General features: G+C 40.7%; 1 long non-coding RNA gene across 1 annotated transcript; it reads left to right on the plus strand.

Annotated features, from left to right (window-relative positions):
- Positions 1-1,408: 1,408 nt before the first annotated feature.
- LOC130143163 (uncharacterized) lies at positions 1,409-11,277 on the plus strand. The gene is made up of 3 exons (XR_008819663.1): positions 1,409-1,865; positions 4,229-4,362; positions 4,493-11,277. It is a non-coding gene; the product is annotated as an uncharacterized LOC130143163 (long non-coding RNA).
- Positions 11,278-13,043: the final 1,766 nt, after the last annotated feature.

The raw sequence follows: 13,043 nt of genomic DNA on the forward strand, positions 1-13,043 counted from the left end.
GTCTTCATTTGTCATGCACTTATCTTTCTTCCATCTACATCTGTTTCAGTTTAATGTGGGAAGCACAGAGAAGTAATTTAGCCTTGTCCTCCTTAAATAACTGTGCAAATGTTAACAGTTCATTTGTTAAGAGTCTCTCTTCCAGAAACTATTGCTCCCAAGCTTTCCAATTAAATATTTTTAATTACTTTTTAGGGAAAGTAGAAAGGTTTAAACAGTAGGAAATTAAGTAATAGCTGGAATAGAAGAATGTTCTTAAAAGTTCTACTTAGAACAACTATTATAGGACTGGACAAAAAGAACAACACGAAGTTATAGCGGCTGTACTTACTTTTGTCTGTTACAAAAACAAGCTTGTGTAGTGAAATTAATCTGGTTTAAGAATACTGCTAAAGAAGACCAGTTCTCTGATATTCCATTAGAAGGAAATATGCCATTATGCTAAAAGGGGTTTCACTTCAAATATGAACTTTTTAGACTTCTGATGAAATAGCTGATTTACAAAAATACTTAGGAAAAGATAGACCTAGCAGGTGCCACTTTGAATGGGACTTTGGAGTTAGAAGTGTGTGTCTGTAAAGGGTACTTTTGTTACTCTGATTTATAACCCTTATACTCAAGTTTATGGAACGATCTAGCAGTTCAGCATTTTACACGTAGCATCCTGCCAAACTAATTGCAACATTGACACGATCACACCATCATGGTTTGAGAAATTATAGAGACATTTCTAATGATCCTTCACTGCTGTTCCTTCAGTTAACACTTAAATTCTCCTGTTTCTTCAAATGTTTTTTGCTCCGCTTCCTCAGATAAGTATTCCACACCATTACCAAGTAAGGTAAAGCCAAAAGAAGCTACTCTGCTTCTACCGTTCATCTGTACCCATTCATGGTGCTACACTGAGATGTGCTGTATTGAGAAACTGTTTGGTTTAGATACTTACCAATGTCTGGATTATCTCCAAAGTGTTTTCATCTGTAGTGGAAATGGGAAATTGTTAGCCCTGGATAAACAGTTATGTGTAAGCTTAAGTTAAACTATTTTTTATCTTTTATTCTGTAACAATGAGATAACATGCAGGTTACTGTAAAATTCCAGCATTTATGCATGTAATTGTGCGGATGTGTCAAATGGAAATTTTTTATTGTAAAATACACTTTCTAGTGAGTGTCACGGGTCCTTTAAATCTTTTGTGAGATTTCTGTGTCCTGAGCATGATAGGGACAGCCAGAAGCCATTCAGCCATGTTTGTTTGTTTCAGTATTTACAGTACCCTTATATATATACATATATACACATATATATACATATATATACATATACATACATACATACATACATATATATACATACATACACACATATATACACATACATACATACATACGTATATATATATATATAAAAAATATTGATCTGTGGGGTGGTATGTTCCTTGTTTCTATGTGTGCTCTCAGATTTAACTGTTCTCAGTCACCCTCCCTATTTCCCAAGTCTTGCACTATTTTGCAGGGCCATGTCATATTCAGCAGAATTCAGCCAGAGTCCAGCATGAGCTGGCAGATCCATGATCTCTAGCTCAGATGGAAGTGCTTCTGTTCCCAGTGACAGCATTGCTAGGAGGTTACAAAAGTCTCTGAAAAATCTCAACTGTTAAATTGCTTTCAAGGACAAAGCTGGTTGCCTTCTGATGACATTCTGAGAAGACTTGGTGAAATTAGTTGGTGACTCCACTGCTGAGCTCCAGTGGAAAGGAACAAGTGTCAGCATTGCAAAAGCACCTCCACAAGTACAGTTCCTGGAAGCAGGAGCAATGACCCTGCAGACACCACAGACACCTGTTCCCTTTGGCTCTGACAGTGGTGAGGTCTGAGGAATGAAATGAATTCATGAGGGCAATGAAAGTATTTGTGGTATGGTTATTATGGAGCTATTTCCAATCTGAGGTTAACAAAAGAGGCACCTTTACAGTCACAAAAAAAAGGGAGACTTGCTCTGAAGTTCTGTTCCACCCTCTCCTTCCCCAAATATTTGTGTGTACTTTTTCCAGAAATACTGCTTTTGTTCCTGCAATCTTACAGCTGAATGACAAGAGTAACCTTTTTATCGGCCATTTCCCACCATGAGGCAGCACAATTGATGTATTTCAGTTGCAGTTCATAATTTATGTTCCCTGATGTCCTTGTTGGATCATCATGTTGTGAAAAAACTGCATCTATTATAGATGTATAACATATATGTTTGTACTTATATATGTAGTTCTGTTTCTTTCATTTCACATAAGAAGTGAAAATACAGTCAGAATTTCACAGCAAGGGTGGGGAAGTTCAGTTTCTGACCCCAGGAGTATAAAAAATGTTAACATACTGGGGAGCAACACAGAAGGGTTTATAGAAATAAGTCAGGTCTTAGTAGAAAGGTAATTTCCAAAGGCCCAGATTTTCTTGAGCAGCTTTTAGCCAGGAATGTTTTAGCCTGGCTTTGGTGACAGTTCATACAAAAGTCTCTCCTGCAGCCACCCCATGAGAGATGGAAAGAGAGCAGAATGGTTTGGAGCAGTCTGGTGAAGATGTTTCAAGCTAATGGGCACAAATCAGCTGTGCCAATACACTGGATAAAGCCTAACATAACGATAATGTAGGGGTGGTGTAAGCCGGTTATCAGCTTTCCCTTTTAGCTCTGTAAAACGACCTATTGGTTTGGCTCATCGCTAATGAAGATGTTAGGAATTTGCATTTTGTTTTGCATTCCTGGGCATTTTATTTCCATGTGTACAATTAGCCAGTCCTTTCCTATAACCTGGAGTATTCATTTATTCACACAAAACCAGAGCCAAGTGAACGTGAAATGCCAGACAAGTAGCAATTGTAAATATCTGCTGAAAGGCAGGGAAATAGTGCTTCAACAGCAGTTCTTCATTTTTGCAGTATACCAGCCTCTTACTGGCAAATGAATAAAATTATTATTATGCAATTATGCAGCATGTTGCAGAATGGCAAAGTGAGTGTTCTGTGGCTAAATGAAATCTGGCTCCTTCCAGTTCTGTTAAATATTACCTTACTCCCTTTATTATTCATAGATTTAATCTGCCAGATGTTCATTTTTATTACAATAAAGCAGTCTCAAAATCCGGCATACTTCCAGATTTTCTGAGTTCAACTTTCTACTCCAATTTTTATGAAACTCCCTTGAATTTATTGAATTATCCAGGTTCTCACCCTGTGCCACTTAACATTGTTTTAAGTTTAGTGCAATGATTTATGTTTACATTGGTTTGGAATCTGCTCTGATGTTTTAACTCAAGACAGGAGGAGAGTAGAGAGATAAATATGTTGTGCATTTTCATGAGGAGATTGAAAGCAGTAGCTGTAAGACTGTTTCCTAGTATGGCCACAGCAGTATCCAAAGACTCTTTAGCAGTACTGTTATTTATCCACTGTTTCTCTGCACAGGAGGTCTCCTAAAAGCAAGGTAGATGGGAATTTCCAGCTGCACTTTGCCTTTGTGGTGATCCCCTTTCTTGTTTGAAGATGCAATTTCATAATTATTTTTTTTTTCTTCTTAGAAAGATTTTTCTGTTGGTCGATCCAACAGCATTTGAGATTAAATAGGGTTGTTTGAAGTAGTTTAGGATCCTGCTGATCTGTTTTGCTTTCTGCTGGGACTCCTGGGAGTTTGTTTTTTTCATCACATATCCTGAAAATTACCACAGCAGGACTGATTCATGTTTTTCAAACGGACCAGACTGTTTGAACACATTTTAATGTATTGGCTCTGGGCATTTTGAAATGAAAAGCCATGCCATCTTTGATAAGGTATAACAAGTATTTCTTTATCCAATAAGATGACTTAATGCAAGCACCTGTTCTGACTTTGCCCAGGTTCACCCGCCAAAACAAAAGGCAGAGTTAAGTTAGAGTAACAAGGCCTTGATGAGTGCAGAATGCTTCTTAGAGTATTAGCAAGGAAGACTACTGCCTTACTATGAGAAGTGATCCAATTTAATCCAATTTAGATGTCACTCTGTTTTGCATTTATCCATAAACAAGTCCCAGCAGATGTTAGTAAATCAGCATGACAGCAAAATACTTTTGCCTCCAGGCATTTTATCTGGTACCTGGAATTTCCCTTCCTAGATATATTCCTTGTTAAATCTGCCTTACATATGAGTAATTGCTTCCTCTGTTTAGTCATATCCTAAAATACTCTTTCTGTGTGGTTAAAGTCTCTGCAGTCAGGATATGCTTCTCTGTAGGAATAGTGGCCTAGTGGCCTGGTGAAACTTGCTTGAAGTGTTGGTCCGTTGTGTGGAAAGAGACATTATTTCACAACACTGGCCCTCATCTCTCTGGATATCAGGTGCTTTTTTTTTTTTTCCTGTTTGTTTTTTTTAAATTTCCAGTCCCTTTTGAAAACCTTAGCTCTGCAGTCTAAGAACCCGGAGCACTTAGCCTGAACTTCACTTCTATATCCCTTTTCTGTTGTTAAGGTATGCTTTACTGTGAGTGGCATGTGAATCAAGATTTAGAACCAGAACTATAGAACATCTCAAGCTGGAAGGGACCCATAAGGATCATCAAGTCCCACTTCCTGCTCCTCGTAGGACTACCTGAAAGTAAACCATTTGACTGAGTGTCATCCAGAAGCTCCTTGAAGGTCTTGGTGCTGTGACCACTTCCCTGGGGAACCTGTTGCAGTGATTAACTACGCTTTCAGTGAAGAACCTTTTCCTAATGTCCAATCTGAACTTCTCCTGACGTAGCTTCATTCCATTTCCTCATGTCTGGTTGCTGGTTGCCAGAGAGAGGAGATCAGCATCTCACACTCCACTGCCCGCAACTGCCCTCATTTGTGTGCTTGGGATCAGTTTCTCCAAGTTCATTTGTGCTAGTTGAATTGTTCCTTCTGCATTACTTACTGTAACTGTTTCACGGTTCTAAAGAAATGAGCCTGTTAGAAACTCTTCCCCATAATAATGTCTTTGCCTGCAGACACATTCAAGAACAACAGGAATCACAAAGTTGTCATGTTGTGAGTTTGGTGAAAGCAGGCAGTTGAGGAACACTATAATCCAGCCTCTATTCTTTGTCAGACGAGAGAATCCAGTGCACAGGTAAATGATGTTACAAATGCTCTGTCCATACCTTTAGGAGACATGCAGTACAGAAGAATCCATTGCACAGTCACTTACCTCTCTCTCTTGCATGGAAACAGCAACAGAAATCTTTTACTGCATAGTATGTGATTAGTCTCCTGTGCCTACTAAGAGCTAAGCTCATTTAGCAGCAATGCTGACTCAAGTCAGTCACAAGACACAAATCCAAGGAAAACCAGGCTTGGTTAAGCACAGTGTTCACAGATCTGCTTGTTATCAAAACTTTCCAGCATGTCTGCAGGCTGTTCTTTGCAGACACATTTAAACAATTATAGAACAGTGGCTTTTTCTCCAATACTTATTTGCAGTCTGTTAATTCTTAAAACCTGTTATGAGCAATGGAAAAAATCAGCAGAGCTGAGGACAACTGTCACAGAGAATCATGGAAGTGTTTTTCACTAGAAAAGAGCAGTGACATTCTCTGAACTCGTGTCTCTGAATTGAAGAGAAAAAAAATCAATGCAAGTGCAAGCTTACCTTAAGTAGGTCTTACCCAATAGCTGCTGGTCCAGAATGATGAGATGTACGCAGAAGAAGGAGATGGTGGGCAGAGTCAGGCTTCCTCAGGGAACATGTTTTCCCAGTGCTCTGCTCTGGTGTTCTGGGAAAGATGGATGCAGCACAGACAAGATCCAGGGAAGATGAAGTGCATAGAAGGAGGTTTACAAGCTAAATCTTGGTGTTCGTACAGAGGAAGGAGATAGGTTTATGCAGGTGTGCTGTAACGAACTGAGCAGTGTAGGAGATTTTAAATGTGAGGCAACATAATGATTGGATTCATTCTGTTAACAAAAGCCTTTGAGTCTCAGACTTCTGCAGTGGGCTTTTAAAGGTGGCCTCTAAACCCGTTCTCTTTGTGCCCCATTCATACTCTTACACGGTTACACTCTTTCCAGGAACAGTGGTGAGTCTGCAGGTACCTACCTCTCTCATGCTCTGTATTAGAGGTCCTTGCATGTGTTAGCTGCACTTTATTATTGTTTTTGCAGCTTATAGTTTATATGTTAATTCCGCTGTTGCCTGGCTCTAGCAAAAATGTGCTGCTTTTTGATGAGAACTGAGTAATCTAGGAGAAGTCTCCACTTCAGTTGTAACCTTTCTCACAGCTGAAGAAATCTGGCTACTGGCTGCTGGGACACAGGCTACACAGGCTACAGGTGCAAGTCTTGAAACTGAAAAAGCTCCAGGTTTCTTTCCAGCTATCCCCAAGTGCAAATCACTATAATCTGTCCTTGTTTTTCCCTTCAAGTAAACAAACAGCTTTCAAAACTGATATAAATCTTTTTCTTCCTGTCTTTGAAATCCTTAAGATGTTATCCAAAGAACATACCATTTTTTGACTTTCACTTTGTTACCTTTTTATCTTGTATTAATTTTCTCCTACATTATAAGTTACATTTATTTCCCTTTGTCTCTCTCCCAGTGGAGTCAACATCCTCTGGGCATCTATTCTTTCCCTGTTTGTAGGGGAGTGATGGCCCTCTTCTGTGGCAGAAAAAAACCAGCCAACAACTCATCAGTTAAACCCCTAGGAAATGCATTGTATTTAAAAGGTCTTCCAGCCTGAGGTAGAGATGAGGATTTCAAATGTGCTTGCTATGCCATTTGCTTTTTTTGCCCTTTTCCTCTCAGATTTCAAATCAAGGCAGAAAAGGTGCATGGGTACACTTAAAATATGGAACTTTCTGTCCAGCAGCAAGAAAACCAGAGAGAAAAAAAAGTGCCTGTTACATTTAGTATAATTGCAATCCTTATCTTGCAATCTAACATCAACAAAACTTTGTTGATTTCTCATGATAAATGATTGATCTAAGAAAAAAACATAAGGAGAGTTCATATTTTAAAAGTACAGTGAAGAGGCAGACTGTCCCAAACTGCTTTGGAACACCATCCCAAAAGGAATTGCCTCTTTTGCTGTTGGAATTTTGCAAAGGAATTGCTTCCTCTGCTGCCAGTCATTGGATCTGCCTCCATCATGGTTCCCTGTAGATGCTTAGGATGCTTGCCATCACATTTAAGAATGTATTTTTCAGACTCACAGGATCTGCTGCTTATCTAGACTTTTTATTTCTCTGTGGTGCTCTTAACAGACTGTCTATGACTCAAGGCTAGTGCCGATGACTGTTAATCTTTCTAGTGTGTTTGGCAGAAAGAGTTACATTGCTTTTGAGATAACCTTCACCAGTAGATTTTTAATCAAGGGATCAGCAAATGAAACGTGGAGCAAGTGACAGAACCACTCTGTTCACTCCCAGTTTCAGGCTGCCAAAGGCTGCCTCGCGCAGACAGCAACTTTCATATGCGTCAGTAGGGAAGCATTACCACAATTAGAATTAAAGAACCATCTAAATGAAGAAGGGCCCTGACACCCCTTAGAGGAGTTCTTTTGTGTAATTGTTAAGGTTTTTAAGAAAGCGTTCAAGACCGAGCATTTCTGTCCAAACAGGCCTCTTTCTGAGAGGAGATTGAAGGTCTGCTGTTATTTTAAAGCTACAGGTTCTAAAATGCCATGACTGGCGCAGAGTGAGTCTTCATCTCCTATCTTCTTTAGATTTCTTTTCAAAAATTCATACTTTTCCCTTCTCACTTTCCATGGAAAAAATCAGAAAACTTGATTAAGAAGGAAAACAATAAGGTAGACAAGATCGCTGAAGTAAATTAGGGTTTGCACCAAGGCAGTGCTTGTAAGTTTTGCTTGGAAGGTAGGTCTGGGGCATATACCTGTAGCAAAAGGAGAGCCCTTGGGGTTTTGACATGGGACTTGGATATGTGTCTGTGGTTGTGGTTTGCACTTTTGGTTATGCTACTCTGTACGACTGAGGCATTGGCGCCTCTTTGAATCATTTATGGACTCATCCATTTGAAAAATACTGTTTAAAAAAATAACATTGTCAGAAGTTTTTATAAACAAATATGGTGGTCTGTTTAAAAGATGTTATTATGTAATCCAATTTTGCTTTTAAAAAAGAAACATAGATGGTGTGGATAAACTGCATTTTTAGGCATTGCTATATTCACTTCTTTATTTGTTTTTAAACTGCTTCTTCTCCTTTGTACTTGGGAGAAATCTGGTCAGAATGCAATGGCCTTTCTTCCCTTTCTACAACAAACTTCTGTTTCCTCTGCTGGTTAGCTGGGGTTAATCATCTTAGAGTGCATCTCACTGGGATGAAGAACTTTGTTTCTGGCTCTGAATATAGGCAGTCATCTTGCTTCCACACCTGTCAATCTGTTCTTGCCTTCATTACCTGTTCTTTATACAACATCATTTTCCTGAAGAATGCAAAACACTTTCCCATAAGAAAGCATGAGGAACAGTGAAGTTAGGGGTTGTACTGGCTGCTGCAGAGTGAATTGGTAAACATAAAACTAGAGCTGTTTTGGCTTGTCAGTTTTGTATCATGAGTGCCGATTTAGACAATGCAATCCCTTTCTTTTCCGATAACCATCTTTTATAGCTTAGAAGGTGGTTCTGGCACACGTGCCTATCTGTGATCAAGACCTGGTTTTCAGTAGCACAATACAGATTGGTTTTACATTACTTTGGCGAATGAGAAGGTTACATGAGGTGCTCGCTAATATAGCGGTATTTCACATGGATTTTTAGCCACCTTTGTGCTTGTGATTATCGTGGTAAGTTTCAAGAGCAGGTGAAAAATAACAATATTCCATGCTGTAGGAATTCATACATTATTTTCTAACTTTGTCAAAATGATCTGTGTGAATGTTACACTGAAGGGTATTATATCTATGAAAAAATACTAAAATACTGTGTACTCTAGTGGTGTGCCTGATACTGGTTCTGAGCAAGAGGAGGAGGTCATAGGCCTCTTCTATATCTGTTTGCTTAGTCATATAAAGAAACTATGAGCAGAACAACCGGTCTGCATTCTCTAAATGTGGTGTCAACAGCAGGCAGTCTCAGCCATGTGGTCTTTTCCCTTTCTGTTGCTTTAAATTGGATACCAGCTAAACTCACAGCACCCTGTTTCCACAACTCCCTAAGGGCAGTGGAAGGCAGGACAGGAGAATACTTGCTAGGGGACTTCAGTGGAGTTATCTGCTCTCTGTGATGCTGTGTCTCTGCTAGCATGTGGTACAAGCTAATAGATGCAGAGACCAGAAATATCACAAGCATCTACTAGCAGGGTCTTAGGCTTCGAGCATGCAGTTGTGATCTGAATACTGTGGCTGCTGCATGACAAGTGTCTGAAATTCCTTTGAGCGCAAGAAGGAGTAAGGACAGTAAATGTAGTCAAATTTAGTGTAAGTTTAATTTTTCCTTTCTCCTACTTTATAGGAAACAGCTTATTAACAACTGCAAAACAGTGCTAAGCTGTGGCTGACAGTCATCTTTTACGTCCACAGTAAAGTCAGTGGTGGAAACTACAGAAATTTTCTAGGGGAAAGGACAATTATCATTGAAGGAAACTGGAGAGAAGCCAGGGAAAAGAAACTATTGTCACAGGAAACATGAGTAAGGAGAGGAATGACTCTCACAAGAGATGAAGGAAAAGAAAGCAGACAAAATCTGGGAAGAGATGAATGCAGTACTTCTGTTTTTTGTGTTGGTTTTTGCAATATCCATCTTTGTTGCTGGCCATCCTCCTGGTCTTGGCACTGGTGAGGCTGCACCTCAAATCCTTTGTTCAGTTTTGGGCACTCACTGCAAGAGGGATGCAGAGGTGCTGGAGTGTGTCCAGAGATGGGCAACAGGGCTGGGGAAGTGTCTGGAGTACAAGTCTTATGAGGAGCAGCTGAGGGAACTGGGGATGTTTAGCCTGGAGAAGAGGAGGCTGAGAGGGGACCTTACTGCTCTCTACAGATGCCTGACAGGAGGCTGTAGGCAGGTGGGGGTCAGTCTCTTCTCCCAGGTAACAAGCGACAGGACAAGAGGAAATGGCCTCAAGTTGTGCCAGGGGAGGTTGAGATTGGACATTTGGAAAAATTTCTTCACTGAAAGGGTGGCCAAGCATTGGAACAGTCTTCCCAGAGAGGTGGTTAAGTCACCATCGCTGGGGGTTTGTAAAAGACATGGAAATGTGGGACTTAGGGATATGGTTTAGTGGTGGATTTGGCAGTGTTAGGTTTACAGCTGGGACCTGATGACCTTAAAGATCTTTTCCAACCTGAACAATTCTATGATTCTGTGATTCCATGATTCTGTGATCATAGCCAGCCACGTTTATAGTTGTCAATTTGAGGGGGTAGCCAGACAGATCATTTGCAAGTCAGTAGCATGTGCGTACCAATTGCAACATCATGGTCACTCTACATGTGCTGGTGGGGGAAGCAGGTGAAATTTTATTTCCCCAGCAAAATGTTTCCCTACAGAGAAAAAACGGTGCAGTGGGAGGAGTGGGGACAGTTGAAGCAGGCTTTGGGTTAGAGATCAAATCATAGTTCTCCCTGAAAACACTGGGATTTTTGTTTTCCCTTCCAGTGTTATGCAAAGTTTGCTCCCGACTTGCATTCTGTAAAGCTCAGGGGGATGCAGGCACCAGTAGTCACCTTTCTAGCCTGGATGTTAGGCATCCATCAAAAGCCAGATCTTTTCTTTGTCTCATTGAGAGCAGGAGCTTCAGCTTGAATCTCTCCCCTTGCAGAAGACCCTGAGTATGTAATCCCAGACACTTTCATAGTAATTGTAGAAAGTGCATCCCCATCCACACAGCAAATCTTGTTCAGATGCTTTCCTCTGATCCCTTTAAGGAAACAAGGCTTTCTGCTGCTTTTGTTTGTTTGGTTGGTTGGTTGGTTTTTTTAAACAGATAGTGTGTTTGTACCATTTTTTATACACAAGCACGCAGCCAGTGCTTGTGCTCTAGCAATCTACAGCTACAAGCACAGCCATGATCTGAACTTGGGCAGGAACTGCACACCAGCTACATGGCTGAATCTGTCCTACATTAGCACAGGAAGACCAGCTGCAGCATCTGACACTCTTCAGACAATGTTGTGTTGGTTTCCCATGTGGAACTCCACCATCTCTCATCCATTTTGTGTCTGGCACTGTATCTCTCCCTCCCTTTTCATAACTCAGATTTTTTAGTTAAAAAAAATATGTAAATCATTGTAAGTTGAAATAAAGTATTTCCTTTTTTTTCTTTTTTTTTTCCTTTTTTTTTTTCCTTTTTTTTTTTCCTTTTTTTTTTTTGTGTGTGTATTTTGTTTCAGAGATGACAGTGAACCAAAAAAACAGCTCCTGATTTGGCACTATTGACCTGTACCAGCCTTGGTCCCACCATGTGGGGTTTTTCTGAAACTGTGACTGATCCAAGTGCTGACATAAGTGAGAAATATAGATGATTAAAATCTGATACAACTGGGTTTCACAGCCTCGTGTTATTTTTCCCAGCTTGTAAATGGTTGTTGGTACTTACATACCCAAGGGCTTCTACTGGCTCAAAAATATTTTGTCAAATATAGGGATAATTTTGTGACAATAACATTCCATTTCCTATGGAAGAACACAGTTTTACAGAAAGGTTGCTGAAATAAATAAACACACAGACATTGTGACAGGTGCAAACTTTATTAATGTCCAGTGATCTGAAACCACCTTTTTCCACAGTGTTCGCCATGTAAGGGAACAGCTGGAGAGAGGACAGGTATCCCTTCAGAACCTCATAGTACCTGTTCCACCTCTGTGCTCACCTGAGTATTAATTTTCACATCCAAAGGCAAGCCCTCAAGCCGGAGCTGCTCTGTTGGGCTTTTTATCTGCAAGGCATTTAGGTGCTAGCAGTTCTGGGGGGTAGGCAAATGCCCACAAGCATCTAACTGGGTACCTACATCCTTACAAACAGGTTTCCTGAGGATGGAGATGTCTGGAGCTGTTCTGGATGAACAGGAGAGGCAAGGGCTGCTCCTGCTTACTGTGAGCTATGGATGAGATAAAGGTGATTCTGATGGCATCAGTGGGCCTCTGCTGGAGCTCTACAGGGCTGTGGAGAAGTCCCCTAGCCCACTAGCCCACTACCAGTAAAGGTGAACATGAAAGTAATTGGAGAGGCACTTCTGAACACAAATGACACTCCAGTAACACTCTCCCTAGGAAGTGGAGCTGGTGAAAAGCTGGACCAAGCCAACCAAGACTGCAGGTTTTCACAGCATCAAAGTGTGAGATACAGCGAAGTGCCTGAGGAGTATTTGTTTAATGGGTGTTTGTGCTGGCAGGTAAGTAATCCTTTATAGCTAGGGGAATTGAGAGAGTCGGTGTTTGCCGGACTCTGTGAGTTGCATATATCAATATGCATTTGTATATATATTGATGCTGCATTTCCTTGACTCTGATAAAAGGTTTATGTGTTGCAAAAACAGGCTTTTGACTGCATAAAACTACTTTCAACCCCTAAAGTTATCTAAATTGTAGTAGAAGAGGGGGCAGTTTGGCCTTCTAACTCCGGCATCGGTGTTTTTACCAGCACATCACATCACCACACCCCTAAGAGTACAGCTGCGCTACTGAAAGCCTGTTGTGAGGGCTGGATGCATACCTGCACCGCTGCTGAGGTGTAGTTGTAGCTGGGAGAGCTCTGGTTTCTAGATTGCCTTCAGGTCACTGTCAAATGAACTGATCTGATGTCCTTTGATGCAGATTTCTCAGGGAGGTGGGAGATACATCTCAGGGTTGTCACAGGACAGCTTTGGGTCTTGCCTGAAAATCTGTGAAGGTGCCCACTGCAAATTCAGAGCTTGACTCTTGCTTGATATTGCACTTGCTGAGAAACACAAGACCTTGCCACGCCAGTTTGCCATGGCATGGCTTTTCTTTGACCACTTCTGGACCACTTTGCCGTCTTCGCTTTTCTCAATGAAGTGCTGAAAGGCACAATGGTATCTACAGACAAGAGAAAGTTTTACAGGAATGGAAAACAACAGT

This window comes from Falco biarmicus, chromosome Z (assembly GCF_023638135.1).
Source record: "Falco biarmicus isolate bFalBia1 chromosome Z, bFalBia1.pri, whole genome shotgun sequence".
NCBI classification, from domain to species: Eukaryota; Metazoa; Chordata; class Aves; order Falconiformes; family Falconidae; genus Falco; species Falco biarmicus.